General features: G+C 50.1%; 1 protein-coding gene across 2 annotated transcripts in view; it reads right to left on the bottom strand.

Moving 5' to 3' along the window:
* The window catches only part of FANCM (FA complementation group M), a 1896264-nt gene that overhangs the window by 1270156 nt on the left and 610691 nt on the right, over positions 1-15417 (bottom strand). The window lies entirely within an intron of this gene.

The following is a 15417-nucleotide window of genomic DNA, read 5'->3' on the forward strand; positions in this document are numbered from 1 at the left end:
CCCATCCAAGAAAGGGCATCAGCTTTACCGTTTTTTGTACCAGGTCGATAGGTAATTATGAAGTCAAACTCGGCAAAGAATAATGCCCAACGGAGTTGTCTAGAGGATTGGGCTTTTGCGGTTTTCAAATATTGCAGGTTTCGGTGATCCGTAATCACAGTAACGGTGTGTCGGGCCCCCAGCAGATAATGCCGCCAAGCCTTAAAGGCAGACTTGATAGCCAGAAGTTCCTTGTCAGTAATCGTGTAATTGATTTCAGGAGGCAAGAATTTGCGGGACCAAAATGCCACGGGATGCAACTGATTGGTTACCGGGTCCTTTTGTGATAGAACTGCCCCCATGGCAAGGCTTGAAGCATCAGTTTCCACGATGTAGGGGAGTTCGGGGCGAGGGTGTTTTAAGATTGGTGCAGAGATAAATTTAGTCTTCAAATGCTGGAAAGCTTGTTCCGCCTCGGTAGACCATTCAAAACGTTTGTTTTTCTTTAACAAGGCAGTGATGGGCTGGACTATTCGAGAGAATTCGGGGATAAACCTGCGGTAAAAGTTAGCGAAGCCTAACATGCTTTGCACACCTTTTACGGAGGATGGTGATGGCCATTTGAGAACTGCATCGACCTTCTTTGAATCCATACGCACTCCGCCAGGTGATAATATGAATCCCAAGAATTCAACTTCAGTCACGTTGAAAACACATTTTTCCAACTTAGCGAAAAGTTTGTGTTGACGCAATCTTTCGAGGACCATTTTCACGTGTTTCCGATGTTCAGATTCCGATGAAGAATAAACGAGGATGTCGTCAATGTAAACAACAACACACACATCTATGAGCTCTCTGAGGACATCGTTCATAAAATATTGAAAGGCGGCCGGGGCATTACAAAGTCCGAAGGGCATGACCTGATATTCAAATAGCCCATACTTGGTGAGGAAGGCCGTCTTCCATTCATCGCCCTCTTTTACTCGTACCAAGTGGTAAGCTCCTCTAAGATCCAGCTTTGTATATATGCATGCTTTTCTGACTTGGTCCAGGAGTTCAGGGATCAAAGGTAACGGATATCTATTCTTAACGGTGATCTGGTTCAGGGAGCGATAATCTATACAAGTTCTAAGGTCTCCTTCCTTTTTTGGAACGAAGAACAAAGCTGAAGAAGCAGGGGACTTGGAAGGACGAATAAACCCATTTGCCAGGTATTGATCCAGGTATTGTCGAAGGTGAAGGTTCTCAGGCTCGGTGAGGGCATAAATTCACCTACAAGGAGGAGTAGATCCAGGTATCAGGTCGATCTGGCAGTCATAAGACCTATGAGGAGGTAGAGAGTTAGCCTGATCCTTCCGGAAAACATCTTGGTATTCTAGGTATTCGGGAGGTAACTGGGGAGTCTCTGAAGAAATTGCTGCCAGTGCAACACCAGGTGGAGGGTGACAAGTAGAGACACATTCTGGAAACTGGACCGTTCTTGCTCGCCAATCGATCAGAGGATTGTGTTTCTCTAACCAAGGTATTCCTAGAATAATCTGAAACTGAGGGGCCTTGATCACATCGAACACGATCTTCTCATGGTGTCCATTTTGACTTACTAGCGTCACTTCTTGAGTGGTATGCGTTACTGGCCCGGAGGCTATCTCCGTACCATCCACCGTAGTAATGACGTCCTTTACAGCCTTGGGACAAAGAGTTAGATTCATCCTCAAAACCATTTCATGATCCACATAATTGCCGATGGCACCGCTGTCGACGTAAGCTTCAATTGCATGTAATCGATCCGGATTATCAGGGCTGATGAGGACCATAGGTATCACGAAATGCGAGGTCACGGAACTGGTTTTCACGCTCGGCAAGAGGACCTCTATTCTTGTCGGGCGAGGTCGTTTCCCTGCTCAGAGTTTGTAACTTTGGTAACTGCAGCTCCTACTGCCTTCTTGGCAGGTTTCACCGGACAGTCTCAAAGAAAGTGCCCTGAGTTTCCGCAATAGAGGCATAATTGCAACTGTTTTCTCCTTTCCCGCTCCTTTTGTGTTAGAGGACCTTTCAGACCCCCTATTTGCATGGGTTCCCCGGAGTCTACTCCTTTGGAAGGAGTTGGCGGTTTGGAAAATACTCGAGCATCAAACTTGGAACGATCGGCCTTCCTGTTCTGCAGTCTGTGATCTATTTGAACGACTAAGTCTATATAGTCCGAACAATCTTGTGGGGGATTCACTACTTGGGCTAACATCTTTGAGCTCTCCGCGTAGACCTCTATAAAACAGCGTAATCCTTTTGTCCTCAGGCCAGTGAGTTTCCACTATCAGTCTGTTGAAAGACGCAATATAAGCCAAAAGGTCTTGATTACCTTGTCGCAACGAAAGAAGCTCATTGTCCAAGGCCTGCCCCTGTGAATGTCTTGCGAACAGTTTTTCCATACTGAGCTGAAAAGCTTGAAAATCATGGAGGACCGGATCATCTTGATTTACTAGAGGGATCGACCAGTCTGCCGCATTGCCACTAAGGTACGAAAGCACGAAAGCTACTTTAGCTTGATCAGTTGGAAAGGCTGCTGGCCGGCATAAGAAATGCAAACGGCACTGATTGATAAATACTGCAAACCTCTTTGGGTCACCAGAAAATTGTTCGGGCGGAGCCAGAGGTACATTCCCAGGTAGGTTGATCTGCACTGGATTCATAGAGGATGTAGAAAGAAGATTTCCCCCAGATGCGGGTAACAGGGTCTGTCCGGCTTGTGACTGTAGCAATTGTCTAGCGAGATCATCTGTTCGCTCCTTGGAAATAATCAGTTCCCTTCTTAGAGCGTTCGTTTCCTGACGGGCTGCATGCACTTCTGCCCTTAGTTCCCCAAGTAACTGGGCTAGCTGGTCGGTATCCGAGGTTTCCATAGCGCCTGGACGGGAGTTTTGTGGTAGGCTTTGCGTTCTGTAACGCTCACCTGATTCCCGTAGAGGCGCCGGTCTTGACTGGGCGTATACCGTATCTTCAAAGGTGATGTGTAACACACGGCTGGCTCTTTGGGCTGGGCCTCTGTGCACTGTATGTCAGGCTCGAAGGGTAAGATGTCTGCAGATAGAAAATGTGGGATTAATGAACTGGGTTATTGAATGTCTCTCTCTTCTTCCCTTTCTCTTCTCCTGTAGAACCCCAAAGGTTAACGCTCTCACCTTAGGTAAGTGAACGCCGTGCTCTCCATCTGCCTCGAGGCAGGGTGCTGTAACCAGTTTCTTCACTGGATAAGAGGAGCAGGCCTCTTGACTTCAGAGAACTGCTGTCCGTCGTTTACTGCACGAACGGTAAGTTTCGAGTAATTCTAATGTCTTTAAAGTCTTTAGTAATGATGTCTCTTGTTTTGCAGGGTTCCGGCGATGGCGGGCTGAAGTGAGTTGAAGATGGAGCCCGTGTGATGAATAGAAGCGCCAGGAAGCACGTAAGTAAGCGCTTGTTGCCTGCTTCACGATGCGCTCTGTCTTTTTATTTTGCAGGTGCAAGTTCGGGGCGGCTGCAGGGTGCCGGAATACCCACTGGGTTGGATGTGGAAAGGAGTAATGGCACGTGAGTATTAAAGTTCCCCAATGTCTTTAAACGCACCTTGTTTTGTCTTTCAGATGCGGGATGCAGCGCCGAAGGCCTCCGGAGCGTGCGAAGAGTTGGTAAGCTTTTGTCTTTCAGATGCCGGAATGCAGTGTGAAGACCTCCGGAGCGCACGAAGAGTAGGTAAGCCTTTGTCTTTCAGATGCCGGAATGCAGCGCAAGGCGTTGGTGACAGCCGATGGACCAGGTAAGTGAAGAGCTGTCACTGAAGACCGTAATGCTAACCTGTTCTTTCTTGTCTTTATAGGTGTTGCTGAAGACTGGATTCAGAATGGTAAGCCTTTTTCCTTAGGCCCAGGATCAGATGCAGAAGACACGATGAGCGTTCTGCTGCTGAGGATGCAGAATAACGCAAAGCAAGATTCATCCATCGGGTGTGGTTTAAATAGCCTCCTGTAGTGCTTAGGTGTCTCCTTCCACAGCCACGCCTAGGTAAGAAAAGAGTTCCTGCTTTCCAGAAGAGTTCCAGTGTTCTGAATCTAGGGAGTGGCTCCTGCCCCACCCAACAGGAAATGTAGTTCCAAACAGAAGAGGATCAGAGACTCAACTGGCAGGCAAGTAAGCAGCATGGTCTGCTGCAGGTAAGTCCACCCAAGCATTATGAGCCCGGCGCTTCCAGCGCTGGGACTGGGCATATTTATGAGCCTGGTGCCACTGGCGCCAGGACTGGGTCCAAAAGGTCCCAATTGGGACTGGTTGGCACTCGGAACCTGGGTTATGGATCTGCTTCCAAGGGAGTTGGGAAAACCCTGACCTTTTGGAAGCAGAGATCATGACAGGTCCTACCCACTCGGCTGGTCACACTCTCCATGCCTTCATCCATACTGAACATTTGCTCCCTGCTCAACTCTCCACCCCGCTCTCCTGGTCAGACCACTACCTCCTCTCACCTGGGTCCTCTCGGCCCTCTGACTGCACCTCCCCCAGCTCTACCAGTCTTGTTCACAGACATTCATCCTGTATAACGAGTGTCAGTTGCTGCCTTCGCATCCCCATTCACCCCATCCCCCTCCTCCCACTGATGACTACTTCGGACTCGGCCCTCAACAACCTCCATCTCGCCATCACTAAAATATTCAACATGCTTGGCCCTGTCCAGAGGATCAGCCTGAAACTTGGCACCAAGCAGAACACTTGGTAGGACGCTAATCTAGCATCCCTGAAACCCAATCGCAGACCTGCTGAATGGAATTGGCTGACCTCAAGCTCATCCTCTGACAAACTGGCCTCTCGCCTTTCTCCAAAAGGAATATCCTCTTCTCCATTCATTCATTCCAAAAAGGAGGGCCCACATCCAGGCTTGCATGTCTGGAGCATCCATGTGTACGGCTGCCCTCTGGACTGCACGGGCCACCCACTTCACTGCAAAAACGCACAACATCACGAGTACTCCTTCCCCCCTGTCCCCGTTCCTTCCTCCCATCTCCCAGCCACCCTTGGGCTCTCATCCTCTCTCTCCTCCTCCTCCTCTCCTATCACATCGGAAGAGTTCACCAAAGTTGTCCCCTCTATGAAGGTCTCCCCCAAACAGGTCTCCACCTGTTCTTCCAGAACTATTAAGGACAACAACAGCTCCTTTGCCCCTGCACTTGCTGATTTCTGTAAAAACTCTTGCTACTGGGTCTTTCCCCTCTTCCCTCAAGCACTTCCTTGTACACCACCTCCTGAAAAAGCCTTCCGCCGATCCCTTTTGTCCGGCTAACTACCGCCCCATCACTCCCTTCCTTGGGAAACTTCTGGAGAAGTTAGTCTTCCCCCAAGTAACCCAGCATACTGAGCTCTTTGGTTGCCTACACGACCATCAATCTGGATTCCGAGCATCCAGAGGCACAGAAACTGCTCTCCTGAATACCTGTGAATAATTGCTTGCATCTGTTGACGAACTCACCCGCTGTTCTCATTCTACTCTATCTCTCCTCTGCTTTCGATACGGTCAACCACTCTTATCCTCATAAAGCGGGTCCATGATACCCTGGGTATCTCGGAGTGGCACTAGACTGGCTGTCTTCCTTCCTCACTGACCGTACCTCCCAGGTTATCCTGGGTTCTTTCTCGTCCCCCAACCTCTATCTTCACTTGTGGCGTTCCCCAGGGCTTTATCCTCTCACCCTGCTTTCTCACCTTATCTCCACTTTCTCCCCGCACTTCCAATGTTATGCAGATGACACCCAAAACTTCCCTCTGAACCTCTTCCCACTTCCTCTACCATTCTTTACTGCTCATCTGCTACCCAGTCTTGGTGCGCCTCTAATGACCTGTCTCAATGCCAGCAAGACTGAGATCCTTCTGATTGACACTCCTGTTCCTCTTATCCTCCATTCACACTGGCCACCCTCTATCGGCTCTCCCCCCTCTCCTTCCTCTGAAGTCAGAAACCTTGGAGTCATCTTCGACTCCTCTCTCTCTCTCTCTCTCTCTCTCTCTCTCTCTCTCTCTCTCTCTCGCTCTCTCTCTCCTTCCTTCCTCACATCCTGGACCTTGCCATGAAGGACCATTTCCAACTCCACCTCCTCAGAGGTACCCCCCTTGCCCCTAGAAATCCAATGTATCCAGAGCTCTGGTACTCTCTAGGCTAGACTATTTCAACAGCCTCTTCATCTCTTCTCGCCCTCCAGCTAATCCAGAATAGGGCTGCAGGACTTATCTTTGGCCTCAAGCACAGGTATCTCTCCAGCCCTAAAATCTCTCCACTGGCTCCCGGTTATATGATATATTTTATTTATAGCGCACCCATACACAAGTGTTTCAAGGCACAAACTATTCAAGGTTGCTGCAAGGATCACATTGAAATCCCTCTGCATCATCATAAGGCTGTCTGGGGCCTGGGGCCATGCTATCTAAAACTTGCTCTCACCAAATTCTCTCCCTCCTGATCTCTCTGATCTACCGGCTCCAACTCCGCTTGTCAAGCCCTTCTCTATGCAGCTAGCAGGTGGCCGATCTCTTTCCTAGGCCGGCTCCCTCCTCTGGAACAGCCTCCTGCTTCCTCTCTGCCTTCAACCAGATCTCCTCAAATTCTGCAGGCTCCTCAAAACGTTCCTCTTCTCCTTCCCCCTCTCCCACCCGTGCTAACCCCCAGTCACCGAGATTGGTGGTCTGGGCCCTTATGTGTCCTTCTGGGCCCGAGCCTTGTGTCCAATCGCCTGCAGCCTCCACCCTCCCCACTGCATTTGCCTTTGGGCACCCACTGGCCTGTGTTGTCTCACAGGCCCGCACCTATTAGACTTGCAGGTGACCACTCTCCCACCAAGTGGTCACTGCCTGGCACTTACCAGTTGCCCTGCAACTGGCTCGCAGGCACTTTCCCCTCTGTGGAACCTCTTGGACTTACCCCCCCCCCACACTCCACAGTCCCTTCTCTCTCTGCACTTGCATGTTCCCAATACTCACAAGGCATAGTAGGACGGCCTCTGCCTTTTGCTCATCATTATTATTTTATTCCATTGTCCTGTTTTGTTTCCCTTGTTCCCCTACTCTTGCCCTGTGGGCACTTTGAAACACAATTTCTTGATGTATAAGCGCCTTACAAATGCACAATAAATAAATATCTAACTCGCCCATCTGATCTCCTCCTCCCCTCACTTCCATTGTTATGCAGACAACGCGCAGCACTCCTTCAAGCTTCCCTCTACTGCCTCCTCTTCCACCTCTCTCATCCCTAACTGACTGACTGACTGCTATTCAGGCATGGTGTGCTGCCAATGATCTCTGCCTTGATGCCAGTTAGACTGAGATCCTTCTCTTTGGGACCACTGCCCCCTCCTACCCTCTAGCCACCCTCATTGGGACCCCCCTCACCCTCTTGCATAGCAAAACACAGGTGTCATCTTGATTCCTCTCTCCTCACATTGTGGACCTTGCCAAGAAGGCCCACTATCTGCTGTACCTCCTCAGAGGCATTCTTCATTTCCTCACCTTCCCCCAGAGACTCAATGTTTCCAGAGCTCTGGTCTTCTCTAGGCTAGTATTCTGCAACCAACTCTTCCCTCAATCTTCCTTTATCCTCACTTTGCCCCCTTCAGCTAATCCAAAATGGGACTGAAAGACGTATCCTTGGCCTCAACCCCAGGGGCCTCGTCTCTCCATACCCAAAATCACTCTACTGGCTTCCGGTTGCTGCTAGGATCAAATTCAAGGCCCTCTGCATCATCCACAAAGCGTTATAGTGCCTGGGACCCCACTACATCCAGCTCCCTCTCCCTTAATACCTCCCTGTTGGAGACCACCTGCTTTCTATCTCCAACTCTGTGCAGGTCAGACGCTTTGCTAAGAAGAGAGTGGGGGATAGATCTCTCTCCTCTGCAGGATTCTCCCTCTGGAATGGTCTCCCTGCCGATCTCAGGCTTCAGCTGGATCGCCTTAATATCTGGAATCTCCTCAATACCCTCCTTTTCTCTTCTTCCTTCCCGCTCCCCTGCTAACAGCCCCCGTCTGCCGCAGTGACTGGCTGCCTGGCTCCCTCTGGGTTCTACAAAGCACCAGGATCCGCCCCATCCAGTCCACCCCCCTACTCGCACTTAGCATGTGGACCGTCACCAGCTGCACCCCACGCAATTCCCTGGCACTTGCCCTCCTGGCCTCCCCCTTGGCACTCACCTAGCCACTGTTGCCCTCCCCTCTCGTATACCCCCTTAACTTGCACTCTCTCCTATTCAAGGCATAAAAAAGCAGTGTCGCATAGCAACTTGTGTAGCAAAGATAGCTATTTAAGTTGCCCTCTTCAATGAAAGCACAGCTCGCCCTCATTCCTCTCTTGCCCTGTGTGTGCTCTTCCCCCTCTTTTCTCTGTTCACTTCAAGTCCTAATGGAGAGAAAGTGCAGAAGTAATCATCTCCTCCACTCTTAAGTGCCTAAGACATGTGTGGGTGTGCTAGGCAAGAATGTCTTTTTTTTCAAATAATTGCAAACCCGAAATATTCAGGATCTTACATTTATTAACCTTTCTATATCCTGTCTGGCAAATACCAGTAGGTGTCAACTTTATATTTTTTTTAAAAGACAATTATGCAATTCTATTCCTAAAATGTAGGATGTTACATAATGCATAATTAGAGTATTGATACTGTAAATCACTGCATCATCTCAATGCTTTACTGTAAAGTTTAGGTTAGTGTATCTAAATTTCATTGTGTCAACTATATTTCATTTTGTTGGGGAAGAGGCATCATAATCAACACTTTGAAAATGTACATGATCAAATGCTTCTGATGGCAAACCGAATTCTGTAACCTGCAGGTTGCATAAATCTTGTAACTGGTGCTCAACCCATGAGTGGGCACATACTCCTAGACATTCTAAAGTATCACCCAGTTGCTTTAGACCAGGTACCCTGAAATTGAGACGACCAAAAACCAAAATATTCCATCTAGTTTGCTCAGTTCTCTGCCTGCTACGCAATCCACTCTGCTTAGTCTTTCTTTCCTCTTACATAATGAATACACAAAGCGAACTAGATGCTTATGCAGAATAGTGATCAATAGTTACATCGAATCTGTACATTTACAGATCTATTGCAATACCAAACACTTTAGTTGGCCTCAGGAGCTCTCTTTCGTTTTATGATTACAATTGCATAATATATTACACCTGCAGGAGACAGCTGGCCAAACTGTTTTCAGAGCCTTTTTATCACATGTATGTATTTTTGTCCATTCATGCAGCTAACCTTTTACAGACACTCAGTGGTGGCTCGCAAAGCCTTTTCGCCCACTCGCATAGTCGAGTACATTTAATGAAGGGCGAGTAGCCTTTGCAAGAGATGTTTGAAACTTTTATATAACATTTACTTTGCAGAAATGTCAAATAAAAGTTTCACTGTGCATGGCTGGCCTCCGCGTGGCAGCAGTGTGCCAAACAAAGCTGGTTTGTAGTGACATGCACCATTGTATACAAATTGCATTTGTTGCCCTCCATTTCTATGGGTCGAGTGCATTTCTCTTAGGATGAATAGGGAAACTAAGTTGTATTTCAGTGGTACGCAAAACTGCTCTATTGTTGCTCATTTCATATCTTGGGTACAAATAACTTCTGGTGACCTTACCAATATTAGTACACAATTGCTAATCAAATGGGGCAGTTTGCTAATCCAAAGAAATGTTAATTGGCTCTTTACCCTGTACTTCCATTCCCACGCTAACACTTCGCACCCGCTCAGACTGGCACTTCCCTCCCCTCCTCTCCTCTCCCTTCTTGTTTCTGCACTTGCACGATCGGAATGTCACAAGGTCTAGTAGGACCGTCATCATCTTTATCCCCTTTCTGCCCCCCCACTTTTAAATTTTGTGGCACATTGAAACTCCATTTGTCGTATATGCGCCTTACAAATATCCAATAAATAAAATATCCTCAACACCACTCACTCTTTGTTCCACCAACGTCACCTGTTCCCCTATTTTCTGTAAGTTAGACCTCACCAGTGCAAGTTCAACTGACACCACCTGGACTTCGTTCTCCAAGGACACCCTTGAGCCCTAAATTGCTTCCAATAGTTGGCCCATCTTAACACTCTTCAGCAGGCCCCAGACCCCGTCCCTCAACCACCTGGGGCGTTCTGGCCTTGGCTTGTTTGGCTTTGTCCCCCAATGCATTATTCCAGTTTTTGCTGCTGGCCCTTGATTGCTGTGCAAGCTGCAAGGCGTCCAAGTCTCTTCAACTTGAGCAGTGCTGTCGCACATCGTACCTCAGCTGGCCATGACCGCTACACAACCAACAGGGCAACTCCCTCCCTTACATCGCAGGCCTCCAGCTGCATATTAAACCCCAGGCAGGCTTAACCTCTAGATTTGCCAGACCCATACAATGCTTACACACATTCCTCATACATTTAGCATCACAAGATCAGTCGGTCCCCAGCTACTGGTCTTCAAAACAGGACCAATGACCCTCAATGAAGTCTGTATGGCCCCTATAACTGTAGCCCTTAAGTGAGACCCATCCACCTTCTCCCGTGGCCAGAATTCTCACTTGTACCTCACCACCGCTACCACTGTCCAGCAGCATCCACCAAGGACCCCCCAGGTTGTAGACCGCTCACCCCCTTGCCTCAAATGACTTGCCCGCACCTCGATGAGGACGAAACATGCAGCATCCGCACCGCTCCTCCACTACAGATCTTTTTGTGCAGTAATGGAGGGGCAGTCCCCCTGTGGGTCACAGTGTCCCGCTGCACTTGCAGGTTCCAGATTCCCAGTCCCTTTTCACCAACACCAGCAGCATGGGTCCCATGCATCCGGGGACCGCTTACCTGCTGTCACCGGCGTGTATCCGCCATGCAGAACTGCCGTTGTTGGACCACTCAAGAAGTCGGGCTGGGTGACGAGGAAGGGAGGTGCCAATCCTCCAGTGATTACAGCCACCGGTGCACCAGGCAATCAGGGGCTTGCCGCGCCATGTTTGGTCATGTAACAGTCAGGATTACTACAGGATATCAAATTATGGCTCCCAGGTAGTAACAGAGCTCAGAGAGAGAGGGTCGGCCATGAGGGTTGGGCTCTCTAGCACCACCTCCCTTACTAGCCCACATTTTCTTACTAACAAATCCTCCTTTACAACAACTAACCTATTTTCGGACTCAAATTTGAAGCCTTTAAATCACTCACATATTATTGTTCTCCCGAATCCATGCACTTCAGAGTTTTAAGCTCCAAGGGCATCGAGTATATTGAGTTCATGGGCAACACATGGGTTCCTTCAACCTGTATTCATTCCAATTCGCCCTTCATTGTGAATGTCATAAAAGAGCAAATACCAATCTTCGAGAGACTAGATTATGACATTGACTTCAGGTACCCTAGATTAAAAAAAAAGTGGTTCTTTCAAACTTGTACCTCGATCAAAACAACTAATTGATGTACGGTACTCACAAACACAAAAAGTGGCACATGTAATGCACCACAGGTACCATAATGCATCTCTCCCATGCCACAAAGCACAGCGTGTCCTCACTATGCCCCGCTCACCGCCACCGCCAACCCATCCTTGTTAGTCTGATCCTACACATGCTCTGACCAGCATTACCTGTCACAGGGTGCAGCAAGGTTATCGATGGGCCGCAAGCACACAGACCCAGATGCGTGCGTCACAGCTACATCCCAAAATGCATGGACTGCCTAATCATCTCAATGACATGTCCCTCCCTGTGTCCCTTTCCATGCAGGTGATTCCGGCTATCCCTTACTACCATGGTGGATGACCACTGAGACACCCACATAGCCACCAGGAAACAGCGTACAACTGTGCGCACATCAGAACAAGTGCAACAATTGAGCAGACCTTTGGACTGTTGTAGGGGAGGTTTTGTTGCCTTCACCGCTCTGGTGGAACACTGATGTACAAGCCAGTGAAAGTGGGTAAGATAGTCCTGGCCTGTGCCATGTTGCACAATAAGTGCATCAGGCGCAACATTCTCTTGCCCCCGTACATGCCTATGGCGGATTATGCAGATGACAGCGAAGTGGATGCAGCTGCAGACATGGGACAACTCCACAACAGGGATGACATGGATGGGGTGCAGCCCACCAGAAACTCATGCACAACTACTTCTGAGCACACAGCACCTGCACACGACCCATGGCACACACTGCATGTGCATCTGCACACAAATAAAGCACTCAACCTGCTCTGTTGTGAGCTGGCTGGTGCAGTGATTGATAAGGGTGGGTCTGAACCTGCCATGTGCCTGCGCTCTAGTGCCACCTGCAGGGAAAGGGCGAGGGTCTCAGCCAGTGCCGAGATGTGCGCATTACTACCGGCGCAGGGGACGTGCACAGCGCCAGTCGGTGGCCTGCACGCTCTCAATCCTGTCTCCTCCAGCATCAACCTGGCCTCCTCCAGGTGCTGGCACAAGAGTCCCGTCATCTGGTCATCCCGGTCCTCGATGAGCTGTAGCCGTGCATCCGTGTCCCTGATGCTTGGGATGGGTGGCGGAGGTGGGCTGTGGATGGCAGAGGGGCTGAATGAGGGACGGTGGTAGAGTGTGTGCTCAGAGGTCCCCTCTGTCGTGTCCCCGGCCTCCTGCCCGGCATCGTTGTCTGTAGATCCATCCACATACATGGGGGGGGGGCTAGTGGGTGGGAGGGGTGTATGTCCTGGTGGCGCCTCTGTAGGGGCAGCAGGAGCAGCTGCAGGGGCAGGTGGCAGACTTGCTGGCCCTGTGCCTTCTGTGGCCGTTGCTGGTGTTGGTTTGGCAGCAGTGTGGCGTGGCATCACTCTCCTGCTCCGTGTGGCTGTCCGTGAGGTGCTTGGGCCACCCTGATCACTGTCAGATGACGTGCCCGTGGGTGCAAGATATGCATGCCGTTAGTCACCTATGTGCCATCCTATGGCCTTGCTACTTGCAGTTCAAACAGCGTGTGACCTGATGCCTGTGCATGGTGTCTACAGATCATGCATTGCCAAAAGGCCTGATGCATTTACACATGTTACCAGGTGCCACAAGCAAGATGGTGGTGGACATGTGAGGACAAATCAGGCGATACGGCCGTACTTGGTCTTGTGTCATTGTTAGTGTGAAAGTGCAGGGCACATGTCATGCGGGTGGCTGGGGGGGGTGGCTACCGGAATGGGAGGGGCATAGTGCAAGGGATGGGAGCCACAGGGGCAGATGCAAGGGGTGAAAGGAGGGAAGGGAGTACAGTGCGAAGGATGGGCTGGCCCAGATTCAGGCTTGTCAAGGGAAGGATGGCCATAGGCAAGTGCCTGTGAGGGTTGCTGGGTGTGACTGTCCGTGCATGGGCTAGCAGCAGTGCGACTCAATGGGGGGGGGGGGGGGGGAGAAACAGGCCCCAGTTCACAGGGAGCCAGTGGAGGGATTCCAGGATTGGAAGGAAGCAGGCCCAGGGCTTGAGGCCTAGGTTGATTCACGCTGCACTATTCTGGATTAGTAGGAGGGGGCAAAGGGAGGCAAGAGGTACAATGAGGGAGGGCTGTTGCTGTTATGCCCTGTGGGAACGAGTGATCTGGAGACCTTGGGCTTCTGGGGGTAGGGGAGGGTGCCTCTGAGGTGGGGGTGCTGCTGCGAGTTGGCCCTCTTGCCATGGTTTGTGAGATGGGTCAATGGTGTCAACAGGGTCTCTGGCCTCTCAGGGGGATATGGGGAGGGGGCACATCGAGGATGGCCAGGGAGTGGATGGGTGTCATGGAGCAGCAGTCACAATGAGGGTCTTCTCTGTCTGGCTGAGATTGAGGCAGGGATCGTCGGCAGGGCACGTTGCAGTCAGGCAATCATGTTTGACAAGGGATGGAGAGGCAGTACGGGATTGGAGTCTGCAGATGGGCAGTGTGTCATCAGCATGACACTGGGAGTGGGCTGCAATGGTGTTGATCGAGTGGGCCAGATGTGCAAGGTTGGTGTTGGAGAGCCATTGGATTTGAATGGTGCCCTGAGGGACGCCACAGGTGGGGGAGTGAGGTGGAAAGGTGGGAAGGACACTGTTGCACCTGGGGGTGTTGGTCAGACAGGACACCGATCAACCATGCCAGCGCCAGGTATGTCAGGGGGCTTTGGATGCGTGCATGCGAGTGTGTGACGGGGAAGATTGCATGTGGTGCATGCATGCTGCCTTAGAGGGTGTGTGCCTCATGTAGGTGTTGCTTCTCATGTTGTTGATGTCTGCACATTACCCGTACTCATATGGGCAGATGTGTTTGGAAGGGGAGGGGGGTGTTTGTGCACCCATGGGCAATGATCATGGTTCGTTGGCCACTGTATGGGCTGAATGTGGTCTGTTGTCGTGCAATTGGACATGTGCCTGTGTGTTGTGTGCTACATTTGCATGCCAGTAGTCAGTGTTTTGGTGTTGCACGTTGTATTCACCGCCCTCTGCTTGTGTGCCTGCGTCAGCCACTCCAACTTCCTCGATGCTTTTGAGATGCAGCACAGTGCTGCAGGTGTTCTCCCAGGCCATCAACTTGATGATTGGGGAGGCCGTCCTGCTTCCAGATGCCATGCTTTCCTTCCTGTGGGCCGCTTGTGGAAATCTTTTGGCGTGCTGGGTATGGGGCCCACAGCAAACACCTTCTGGGCCACCACTTCCCATATTGCAGTCTTTTGCATTTGGCTTGTCCGCCTGTGGTCTGTTGCAAATAAGTCCAAAGCATTGGCCACAATTGTGTCTGCACTGACAATTCTCGCTCTGTGAAGCGTGGTTTCCTCTGGCAGACAGCTGGGACACATGACTTCGATGCTGCAGACTTGATGCTGGCGTTACAGTGACCGGATGGCAACAGGAAGTGGATGATTTTATATGGATTGTGTTCAAAATGGCCACTGGCGAGCTTCCAGTTCTTGCGATAATGTTTCTGGTCAAAGTGCTTCCGTTGCATACACGCCGGTAACAGTGCCACCATCATTTTCAATGACGGGAACACCAGCAAAAGTATGCAACAAATGTGTCTCCGTCATAACGGTGGCACAGTTTACAGTATGCCGTAATGTGCGCACAGACTATGTTGTGATGTGCCGGTGCTTCTGTGGTTACGGCTGCTGGAAATGGTGCTACTGGATCCCCGGAATCACCAGCATTATACCGGCAACCTTGTAACGAGGGCCATTACCTTGCCTATGTAAACCTATTATTAGGCAGAGAAACACCAGAGTGCAAATTACAGTCCCACTGACCACTAACAAATGTAACTGCAAAAAAATAGAGGAGTTCAAATGAACTCTGGGACTCTGGCAGACTACACATTTCAAGCAGCGCTGAAATACCTTAAGGTGTTTAATTTCACAATGATGTGTTAACAAGGCAATAAATATCTGTGCCAAGAGTCTCCCCCTTTGGGCGGATATGCTCTTCCTAAATAAATCTGTTACACTATGTGGCAAAAAATATTGTG

This window comes from Ambystoma mexicanum, chromosome 14 (assembly GCF_040938575.1).
Source record: "Ambystoma mexicanum isolate Mex_15411 chromosome 14, UKY_AmexF1_1, whole genome shotgun sequence".
Classification (NCBI taxonomy): Eukaryota; Metazoa; Chordata; class Amphibia; order Caudata; family Ambystomatidae; genus Ambystoma; species Ambystoma mexicanum.